The sequence below is a fragment of the Tympanuchus pallidicinctus genome, unplaced genomic scaffold (assembly GCF_026119805.1).
Source record: "Tympanuchus pallidicinctus isolate F22 unplaced genomic scaffold, pur_lepc_1.0 scaffold199, whole genome shotgun sequence".
Classification (NCBI taxonomy): Eukaryota; Metazoa; Chordata; class Aves; order Galliformes; family Phasianidae; genus Tympanuchus; species Tympanuchus pallidicinctus.
Window position 1 is genome coordinate 17,940 of NW_026294720.1, and position 11,856 is coordinate 29,795.

General features: G+C 34.6%; 1 long non-coding RNA gene across 1 annotated transcript; it reads left to right on the forward strand.

The window, feature by feature from the left end:
- Positions 1–844: 844 nt before the first annotated feature.
- Positions 845–7,853, forward strand: LOC128079822 (uncharacterized). The gene is made up of 3 exons (XR_008206330.1): positions 845–1,000; positions 4,530–4,570; positions 7,764–7,853. It is a non-coding gene; the product is annotated as an uncharacterized LOC128079822 (long non-coding RNA).
- Positions 7,854–11,856: the final 4,003 nt, after the last annotated feature.

An 11,856-nucleotide genomic window follows, 5' to 3' on the forward strand; every position in this document is an offset into this window, starting at 1 on the left:
TGCAGGCATATGCCTTTAATTACATAGCATCTAAGTTCATTATGCAGGCCTATGCCTTTAATTCCATAGCATCTAAGTTAATTCTGAAGGCATATGCCTTTAATTGCATTGCATCTAAGTTAATGCTGAAGGCATATGCCTTTAATTGCATAGCATCTAAGTTAATTCTGAAGGCATATGCCATTAGTTGCATTGCATCTTAGTGAATTCTGAAGTCATATGCCTTTAGTTGCATTGCATCTAAGTTACTTCTGAAGGCATATGCCTTTAATTCCATAGCATCTTTGTTAATTCTGCAGGCATATGCCTTTAATTGCATTGCATCTAAGTTAATTCTGAAGGCATATGCCTTTAATTCCATAGCATCTAAGTTACTTCTGAAGGCATATGCCTTTAACTGCATTGCATCTAAGTTCATTATGCAGGCATATGCCTTTAATTCCATAGCATCTATGTTAATTCTGAAGGCATATGCCTTTAATTGCATAGCACCTAAGTTAATTGAGAAGGCATATGCCTTTAATTACATTGCATCTAAGTTCATTATGCAGGCATATTCCTTTAATTGCATTGCATCTAAGTTAATTCTGCAGGCATATGCCTTTAATTGCATTCCTTCTAAGTTAATTCTGCAGGCATATGCCTTCAATTGCATTGCATCTAAGTTAATTCTGCTGGCATATGCCTTTAATTCGATAGCATCTAGGTTAAGTCTGCAGGCTCATGCCTTTAATTGCATAGCATCTAAGTTAATTCTGCAGGCATATGCCTTTAATTGCATAGCATCTAAGTTAATTCTGAAGGCATATGCCTTTAATTGCATTGCATCTTAGTTCATTATGCAGGCATATGCCTTTAATTCCATAGCATCTAAGTTAATTCTGAAGGCATATGCCTTTAATTGCATTGCATCTAAGTTAATTCTGCAGGCATATGCCTTTAATTGCATAGCACTTAAGTTAATTCTGAGGGCATATGCCTTTAATTGCATTGCATCTAAGTTAATTCTGAAGGCATATGCCTTTAATTGCATTGCATCTAAGTTAATTCTGAACGATATGCCTTTAATTGCATTGCATCTAAGTTAATTCTGCAGGCATATGCCTTTAATTGCATAGCATCTAAGTTAATTCTGAAGGCATATGCCTTTAATTGCATTGCATCTAAGTTCATTATGCAGGCATATGCCTTTAATTGCGTAGCATCTAAGTTCATTTTACGGGCATATGCATTTAATTGCATTGCATCTAAGTTAATTATGCAGGCATATGCCTTTAATTGCATTGCATCTAAGTTAATTATGCAGGCATATGCCTTTAATTGCATTGCATCTAAGTTCATTATGCAGGCATATTCCTTTAATTGCATAGCATCTAAGTTAATTCTGAAGGCATATGCCTTTAATTGCATAGCATCTAAGTTCATTATGCAGGCATATGCCTTTAATTCCGTAGCATCTAAGTTACTTCTGCAGGCATATGCCTTTAATTCCATAGCATCTAAGTTAATTCTGCAGGCATATGCCTATAATTGCATTGCATCTAAGTTAATTCTGCAGGCATATGCCTTTAATTCCCTAGCATCTAAGTTAATTCTGAAGGCATATGCCTTTAATTGCATTTCATCTAAGTTAATTCTGAAGGCATATGCCTTTTGTTGCATAGCATCTAAGTTAATTCTGAAGACCTATGCCTTTAATTGCATATCATCTAAGTTAATTCTGAAGGCATATGCCTTTAATTGCATTGCATCTAAGTTACTTCTGCAGGCATATGCCTTTAATTGCATTGCATCTAAGTTAATTCTGAAGGCATATGCCTTTAGATTCCATAGCATCTAAGTTAATTATACAGGCATATGCCTTTATTTGCATTGCATCTAAGTTAATTCTGAAGGCATATGCCTTTAATTGCATTGCATCTAAGTTAATTCTGAAGGCATATGCCTTTAATTCCATAGCATCTAAGTTAATTCTGAAGGCATATTCTTTTAGTTGCATTGCATCGAAGTTAATTATGCAGGCATATGCCTTTAGTTGCATTGCATCTAAGTTAATTCTGCAGGCATATGCCTTTAATTGCATTGCATCTAAGTTAATTCTGTAGGCATATGCCTTTAATTCCATAGCATCTAAGTTAATTCTGCAGGCATATGCCTTTAATTGCATTGCATCTCAGTTAATTCTGCAGGCATATTCCCTTAATTCCATAGCAACTAAGGTAATTCAGAAGGCATATGCCTTTAATTGCATTGCATCTAAGTTAATTCTGAAGGCATAAGCCTTTAGTTGCATTGCATCGAAGTTAATTCTGAAGGCATATGCCTTTTATTGCATAGCATCTAAGTTAGTTCTGCAGGCATATGCCTTTAATTGCATAGCATCTAAGTTAATTCTGAAGGCACATGGCTTTAATTGCATTGCATCTAAGTTCATTATGCAAGCATATGCCTTTAATTGCATAGCATCTAAGTTCATTTTGCAGCTATATGCCTTTAATTGCATTGCATCTAAGTTAATTATGCAGGCATATGCCTTTAATTGCATTGCATCTAAGTTAATTATGGAGGCATATGCCTTTAATTGCATTGCATCTAAGTTAATTCTGAGGGCAAATGCCTTTAATTTCATTGTATCTAAGAGTATTGTGCAAGCATATGCCTTTAATTCCATAGCATCTAAGTTAATTCTGCAGGAATATGCCTTTAATTCCATAGCATCTAAGTTAATTCTGCAGGCATATGCCTTTAATTGCATTGCATCTAAGTTAATTCTGAAGGCATATGCCTTTAATTCCATAGCATCTAAGGTAATTATGCAGACATATGCCTTTAATTGCATTGCATCTATGTTAATTCTGAAGGCATATGCCTTTAATTGCATTGCATCTAAGTTACTTCTGAAGGCATATGCCTTTAATTGCATTGCATCTAAGTTAATTATGAGGGCAAATGCCTTTAATTGCATTGCATCTAACTTACTTCTGAAGGCATATTCCTTTAATTGCGTAGCATCTAAGTTAATTCTGAAGGCATATGCCTTTAATTCCATAGCATCTAATTTACTTCTGCAGGCATATGCCTTTAATTGCATTGCATCTAAGTTAATTCTGAAGGAATATGCCTTTAATTCCATAGCTTCTAAGTTAATTCTGAAGGCATATTCGTTTAGTTGCATTGCATCGAAGTTAATTATGCAGGCATATGCCTTTAGTTGCATTGCATCTAAGTTAATTCTGCAGGCATATGCCTTTAATTGCATTGCATCTAAGTTAATTCTGAAGGCATATGCCCTTAATTCCATAGCATCTAAGTTAATTCTGCAGGCATATGCCTTTAATTGCATTGCATCTAAGTGAATTCTGAAGGCATATGCCTTTAATTGCATTGCATCTAAGTTAATTCTGAAGGCATATGCCTTTAATTGCATTGCATCGAAGTTAATTCTGAAGGCATATGCCTTTAATTCCATAGCATGTAAGTTAATTATGCAGGCCTATGCCTTTGATTGCATTGCATCTAAGTTAATTATGCAGGCATAGGCCTTTAATTCTATTGCTCCTAAGTTAATTCTGAAGTCATATGCCTTTAGTTGCATTGCATCTAAGTTAATTCTGCGGACATATGCCTTTAATTTCATAGCATCTAAGTTAATTCTGAAGTGATATGCCTTTAATTCCATAGCATCTAAGTTAAGTCTGAAGGCATATTCCTTTAATTGCATTGCATCTAAGTTCATTATGCAGGCATATGCTTTTAATTGCGTTGCATCTAAGTTAATTATGCAGGCGTACGCCTTTAATTGCATTCCTTCTAAGTTAATTCTGCAGGCATATGCCTTCAATTGCATTGCATCTAAGTTAATTCTGCAGGCATATGCCCTTAATTCCATAGCATCTAAGTTAATTCTGAAGGCATATGCCTTTAATTCCATAGCATCTAGGTTAAGTCTGCAGGCTTATGCCTTTAATTCCATAGCATCTTAGTTAATTCTGCAGGCATATGCCTTTAGTTGCATTGCATCTAAGTTAATTCTGAAGGCATATGCCTTTAATTGCATTGCATCTAAGTTAATTCTGAAGGCATATGCCTTTAATTGCATTGCATCGAAGTTAATTCTGAAGGCATATGCCTTTAATTCCATAGCATGTAAGTTAATTATGCAGGCATATGCCTTTAATTGCATTGCATCTAAGTTAATTCTGAAGGCATATGCCTTTATTTCCATAGCATCTAAGTTAATTCTGCAGGCATATGCCTTTAATTGCATTGCATCTAAGTTAATTCTGCAGGCATATGCCTTTAATTGCATTGCATCTAAGTTAATTATGCAGGCATATGCCTTTAATTGCATTGCATCTAAGTTAATTCTGAAGGCATATGCCTTTAACTGCATTGCATCTAAGTTAATTCTGAAGGCATATGCCTTTAATTGCATTGCTCCTAAGTTAATTCTGAAGGCATATGCCTTTAATTGCATAGCACCTAAGTTAATTCTGCAGGCATATGCCTTTAATTACATAGCATCTAAGTTCATTATGCAGGCCTATGCCTTTAATTCCATAGCATCTAAGTTAATTCTGAAGGCATATGCCTTTAATTGCATTGCATCTAAGTTAATGCTGAAGGCATATGCCTTTAATTGCATAGCATCTAAGTTAATTCTGAAGGCATATGCCATTAGTTGCATTGCATCTTAGTGAATTCTGAAGTCATATGCCTTTAGTTGCATTGCATCTAAGTTACTTCTGAAGGCATATGCCTTTAATTCCATAGCATCTTTGTTAATTCTGCAGGCATATGCCTTTAATTGCATTGCATCTAAGTTAATTCTGAAGGCATATGCCTTTAATTCCATAGCATCTAAGTTACTTCTGAAGGCATATGCCTTTAACTGCATTGCATCTAAGTTCATTATGCAGGCATATGCCTTTAATTCCATAGCATCTATGTTAATTCTGAAGGCATATGCCTTTAATTGCATAGCACCTAAGTTAATTGAGAAGGCATATGCCTTTAATTACATTGCATCTAAGTTCATTATGCAGGCATATTCCTTTAATTGCATTGCATCTAAGTTAATTCTGCAGGCATATGCCTTTAATTGCATTCCTTCTAAGTTAATTCTGCAGGCATATGCCTTCAATTGCATTGCATCTAAGTTAATTCTGCTGGCATATGCCTTTAATTCGATAGCATCTAGGTTAAGTCTGCAGGCTCATGCCTTTAATTGCATAGCATCTAAGTTAATTCTGCAGGCATATGCCTTTAATTGCATAGCATCTAAGTTAATTCTGAAGGCATATGCCTTTAATTGCATTGCATCTTAGTTCATTATGCAGGCATATGCCTTTAATTCCATAGCATCTAAGTTAATTCTGAAGGCATATGCCTTTAATTGCATTGCATCTAAGTTAATTCTGCAGGCATATGCCTTTAATTGCATAGCACTTAAGTTAATTCTGAGGGCATATGCCTTTAATTGCATTGCATCTAAGTTAATTCTGAAGGCATATGCCTTTAATTGCATTGCATCTAAGTTAATTCTGAACGATATGCCTTTAATTGCATTGCATCTAAGTTAATTCTGCAGGCATATGCCTTTAATTGCATAGCATCTAAGTTAATTCTGAAGGCATATGCCTTTAATTGCATTGCATCTAAGTTCATTATGCAGGCATATGCCTTTAATTGCGTAGCATCTAAGTTCATTTTACGGGCATATGCATTTAATTGCATTGCATCTAAGTTAATTATGCAGGCATATGCCTTTAATTGCATTGCATCTAAGTTAATTATGCAGGCATATGCCTTTAATTGCATTGCATCTAAGTTCATTATGCAGGCATATTCCTTTAATTGCATAGCATCTAAGTTAATTCTGAAGGCATATGCCTTTAATTGCATAGCATCTAAGTTCATTATGCAGGCATATGCCTTTAATTCCGTAGCATCTAAGTTACTTCTGCAGGCATATGCCTTTAATTCCATAGCATCTAAGTTAATTCTGCAGGCATATGCCTATAATTGCATTGCATCTAAGTTAATTCTGCAGGCATATGCCTTTAATTCCCTAGCATCTAAGTTAATTCTGAAGGCATATGCCTTTAATTGCATTTCATCTAAGTTAATTCTGAAGGCATATGCCTTTTGTTGCATAGCATCTAAGTTAATTCTGAAGACCTATGCCTTTAATTGCATATCATCTAAGTTAATTCTGAAGGCATATGCCTTTAATTGCATTGCATCTAAGTTACTTCTGCAGGCATATGCCTTTAATTGCATTGCATCTAAGTTAATTCTGAAGGCATATGCCTTTAGATTCCATAGCATCTAAGTTAATTATACAGGCATATGCCTTTATTTGCATTGCATCTAAGTTAATTCTGAAGGCATATGCCTTTAATTGCATTGCATCTAAGTTAATTCTGAAGGCATATGCCTTTAATTCCATAGCATCTAAGTTAATTCTGAAGGCATATTCTTTTAGTTGCATTGCATCGAAGTTAATTATGCAGGCATATGCCTTTAGTTGCATTGCATCTAAGTTAATTCTGCAGGCATATGCCTTTAATTGCATTGCATCTAAGTTAATTCTGTAGGCATATGCCTTTAATTCCATAGCATCTAAGTTAATTCTGCAGGCATATGCCTTTAATTGCATTGCATCTCAGTTAATTCTGCAGGCATATTCCCTTAATTCCATAGCAACTAAGGTAATTCAGAAGGCATATGCCTTTAATTGCATTGCATCTAAGTTAATTCTGAAGGCATATGCCTTTAGTTGCATTGCATCGAAGTTAATTCTGAAGGCATATGCCTTTTATTGCATAGCATCTAAGTTAGTTCTGCAGGCATATGCCTTTAATTGCATAGCATCTAAGTTAATTCTGAAGGCACATGGCTTTAATTGCATTGCATCTAAGTTCATTATGCAAGCATATGCCTTTAATTGCATAGCATCTAAGTTCATTTTGCAGCTATATGCCTTTAATTGCATTGCATCTAAGTTAATTATGCAGGCATATGCCTTTAATTGCATTGCATCTAAGTTAATTATGGAGGCATATGCCTTTAATTGCATTGCATCTAAGTTAATTCTGAGGGCAAATGCCTTTAATTTCATTGTATCTAAGAGTATTGTGCAAGCATATGCCTTTAATTCCATAGCATCTAAGTTAATTCTGCAGGAATATGCCTTTAATTCCATAGCATCTAAGTTAATTCTGCAGGCATATGCCTTTAATTGCATTGCATCTAAGTTAATTCTGAAGGCATATGCCTTTAATTCCATAGCATCTAAGGTAATTATGCAGACATATGCCTTTAATTGCATTGCATCTATGTTAATTCTGAAGGCATATGCCTTTAATTGCATTGCATCTAAGTTACTTCTGAAGGCATATGCCTTTAATTGCATTGCATCTAAGTTAATTATGAGGGCAAATGCCTTTAATTGCATTGCATCTAACTTACTTCTGAAGGCATATTCCTTTAATTGCGTAGCATCTAAGTTAATTCTGAAGGCATATGCCTTTAATTCCATAGCATCTAATTTACTTCTGCAGGCATATGCCTTTAATTGCATTGCATCTAAGTTAATTCTGAAGGAATATGCCTTTAATTCCATAGCTTCTAAGTTAATTCTGAAGGCATATTCGTTTAGTTGCATTGCATCGAAGTTAATTATGCAGGCATATGCCTTTAGTTGCATTGCATCTAAGTTAATTCTGCAGGCATATGCCTTTAATTGCATTGCATCTAAGTTAATTCTGAAGGCATATGCCTTTAATTCCATAGCATCTAAGTTAATTCTGCAGGCATATGCCTTTAATTGCATTGCATCTAAGTTAATTCTGCAGGCATATTCCCTTAATTCCATAGCAACTAAGGTAATTCTGAAGGCATATGCCTTTAATTGCATTGCATCTAAGTTCATTATGCAGGCATATGCCTTTAGTTGCATTGCATCTAAGTTAATTCTGCAGGCATATGCCTTTTATTGCATAGCATCTAAGTTAGTTCTGCAGGCATATGCCTTTAATTGCATAGCATCTAAGTTAATTCTGAAGGCATATGCTTTTAATTGCATTGCATCTAAGTTAATTCTGAAGGCATATTCCTTTAATTCCATAGCATCTAAGTTAATTCTGACGGCATATGCCTTTAATTGCATTGCATCTAAGTTCATTATGCAGGCATATGCCTTTAATTGCATTGCATCTAAGTTCATTATGCAGGCATATGCCTTTAATTGCATTGCATCTTAGTTAATTCTGCAGGCATATGCCTTTAATTGCATTGCATCTAAGTTAATTCTGCAGGCATATGCTTTTAATTCCATAGCATCTAAGTTAATTCTGAAGGCATATGCCTTTAATTGCATTGCATCTAAGTTAATTCTGAAGGCATATGCCTTTAATTCCATAGCGTCTCAGTTAATTATGCAGGCATATGCCTTTAGTTGCATTGCATCTTAGTTAATTCTGAAGGCATATGCCTTTAATTGCGTAGCATCTAAGTTAATTCTGAAGACATATTCCTTTAATTGCGTAGCCTCTAAGTTCATTATGCTGGCATATGCCTTTAATTGCATTGGATCTAAGTTAATTATTCAGGCATATGCCTTTAATTGCATAGCATCTAAGTTAATTCTGCAGGCATATGCCTTTAATTCCATAGCATCTAAGGTAATTCTGAAGGCATATGCCTTTAATTGCATAGCATCTAAGTTAATTCTGCAGGCATATGCCTTTAATTGCATTGCATCTTAGTTAATTATACATGTATATGCCTTTAATTGCATTGCATCTTAGTTAATTATGCAGGCATATGCCTTTAATTCCATTGCATCTAAGTTAATTTTGAGGGCAAATGCCTTTAATTGCATAGCATCTAAGTTAATTCTGAAGGAATATGCCTTTAATTGCATTGCATCTATATCAATTATGCAGGCACATGCCTTTAATTTCATTGCATCTAAGTGAATTCTGAAGGCATATGCCTTTCATTCCATAGCATATTAGTTAATTCTGAAGGCATATATCTTTAATTGCGTAGCATCTAAGTTCATTATGCAGTCATATGCCTTTAATTGCATTGCATCTAAGTTAATTCTGAAGTCATATGCCTTTAATTGCTTAGCATCTAAGTTCATTATGCAGGCATATGCCTTTAATTGTATTGCATCTAAGTTAATTCTGAAGGAATATTCACTTAGATGGAATGCAATTAAAAGCATATGCCTGCAGAATTAACTTAGATGCAATGCAATTAAAGGCATATGCCTTCAGAATTAACTTAGATGCAATGCAATTAAAGGCATATGCCTTCAGAATTAACTTAGATGCTATGCAATTAAAGGCATATGCCTTCAGAATTAACTTAGATGCAATGCAATTAAAGGCATATGCCTGCAGAATTAACTTAGATGCTATGGCAATTAAAGGCATATGCCTTCAGAATTAACTTAGATGCAATGCAATTAAAGGCATATGCCTTCAGAATTAACTTAGATGCAATGCAATTAAAGGCATATGCCTTCAGAATTAACTTAGATGCTATGGAATTAAAGGCATATGCCTTCAGAATTAACTTAGATGCAATGCAATTAAAGGCATATGCCTTCAGAATTAACTTAGATGCTATGGAATTAAAGGCATATGCCTGCAGAATTAACTTAGATGCAATGCAATTAAAGGCATATGCCTTCAGAATTAACTTAGATGCAATGGAATTAAAGGCATATGCCTTCAGAATTAACTTAGATGCTATGGAATTAAAGGCATATGCCTGCAGAATTAACTTAGATGCAATGCAATTAAAGGCATATGCCTGCAGAATTAACTTAGATGCAATGCAATTAAAGGCATATGCCTTCAGAATTAACTTAGATGCTATGGAATTAAAGGCATATGCCTTCAGAATTAACTTAGATGCTATGCAATTAAAGGCATATGCCTTCAGAATTAACTTAGATGCAATGCAATTAAAGGCATATGCCTGCAGAATTAACTTAGATGCTATGCAATTAAAGGCATATGCCTTCAGAATTAACTTAGATGCTATGGAATTAAAGGCATATGCCTTCAGAATTAACTTAGATGCTATGGAATTAAAGGCATATGCCTTCAGAATTAACTTAGATGCAATGCAATTAAAGGCATATGCCTTCAGAATTAACTTAGATGCAATGCAATTAAAGGCATATGCCTTCAGAATTAACTTAGATGCAATGCAATTAAAGGCATATGCCTTCAGAATTAACTTAGATGCAATGCAATTAAAGGCATATGCCTTCAGAATTAACTTAGATGCAATGCAATTAAAGGCATATGCCTTCAGAATTAACTTAGATGCAATGCAATTAAAGGCATATGCCTTCAGAATTAACTTAGATGCAATGCAATTAAAGGCATATGCCTTCAGAATTAACTTAGATGCAATGCAATTAAAGGCATATGCCTGCAGAATTAACTTAGATGCAATGCAATTAAAGGCATATGCCTGCAGAATTAACTTAGATGCAATGCAATTAAAGGCATATGCCTTCAGAATTAACTTAGATGCTATGGAATTAAAGGCATATGCCTTCAGAATTAACTTAGATGCAATGCAATTAAAGGCATATGCCTTCAGAATTAACTTAGATGCAATGCAATTAAAGGCATATGCCTTCAGAATTAACTTAGATGCAATGCAATTAAAGGCATATGCCTTCAGAATTAACTTAGATGCAATGCAATTAAAGGCATATGCCTTCAGAATTAACTTAGATGCAATGCAATTAAAGGCATATGCCTTCAGAATTAACTTAGATGCAATGCAATTAAAGGCATATGCCTTCAGAATTAACTTAGATGCTATGGAATTAAAGGCATATGCCTTCAGAATTAACTTAGATGCAATGCAATTAAAGGCATATGCCTTCAGAATTAACTTAGATGCTATGGAATTAAAGGCATATGCCTTCAGAATTAACTTAGATGCAATGCAATTAAAGGCATATGCCTTCAGAATTAACTTAGATGCTATGGAATTAAAGGCATATGCCTTCAGAATTAACTTAGATGCTATGGAATTAAAGGCATATGCCTGCAGAATTAACTTAGATGCTATGGAATTAAAGGCATATGCCTTCAGAATTAACTTAGATGCAATGCAATTAAAGGCATATGCCTTCAGAATTAACTTAGATGCTATGGAATTAAAGGCATATGCCTTCAGAATTAACTTAGATGCTATGGAATTAAAGGCATATGCCTTCAGAATTAACTTAGATGCTATGGAATTAAAGGCATATGCCTTCAGAATTAACTTAGATGCAATGCAATTAAAGGCATATGCCTTCAGAATTAACTTAGATGCAATGCAATTAAAGGCATATGCCTTCAGAATTAACTTAGATGCAATGCAATTAAAGGCATATGCCTTCAGAATTAACTTAGATGCTATGGAATTAAAGGCATATGCCTTCAGAATTAACTTAGATGCAATGCAATTAAAGGCATATGCCTTCAGAATTAACTTAGATGCAATGCAATTAAAGGCATATGCCTGCAGAATTAACTTAGATGCAATGCAATTAAAGGCATATGCCTTCAGAATTAACTTAGATGCAATGCAATTAAAGGCATATGCTTGCATAATGAACTTAGATGCAATGCAATTAAAGGCATATGCCTTCAGAATTAACTTAGATGCTATGGAATTAAAGGCATATGCCTTCAGAATTAACTTAGATGCAATGCAATTAAAGGCATATGCCTTCAGAATTAACTTAGATGCAATGCAATTAAAGGCATATGCCTGCAGAATTAACTTAGATGCAATGCAATTAAAGGCATATGCCTTCAGAAT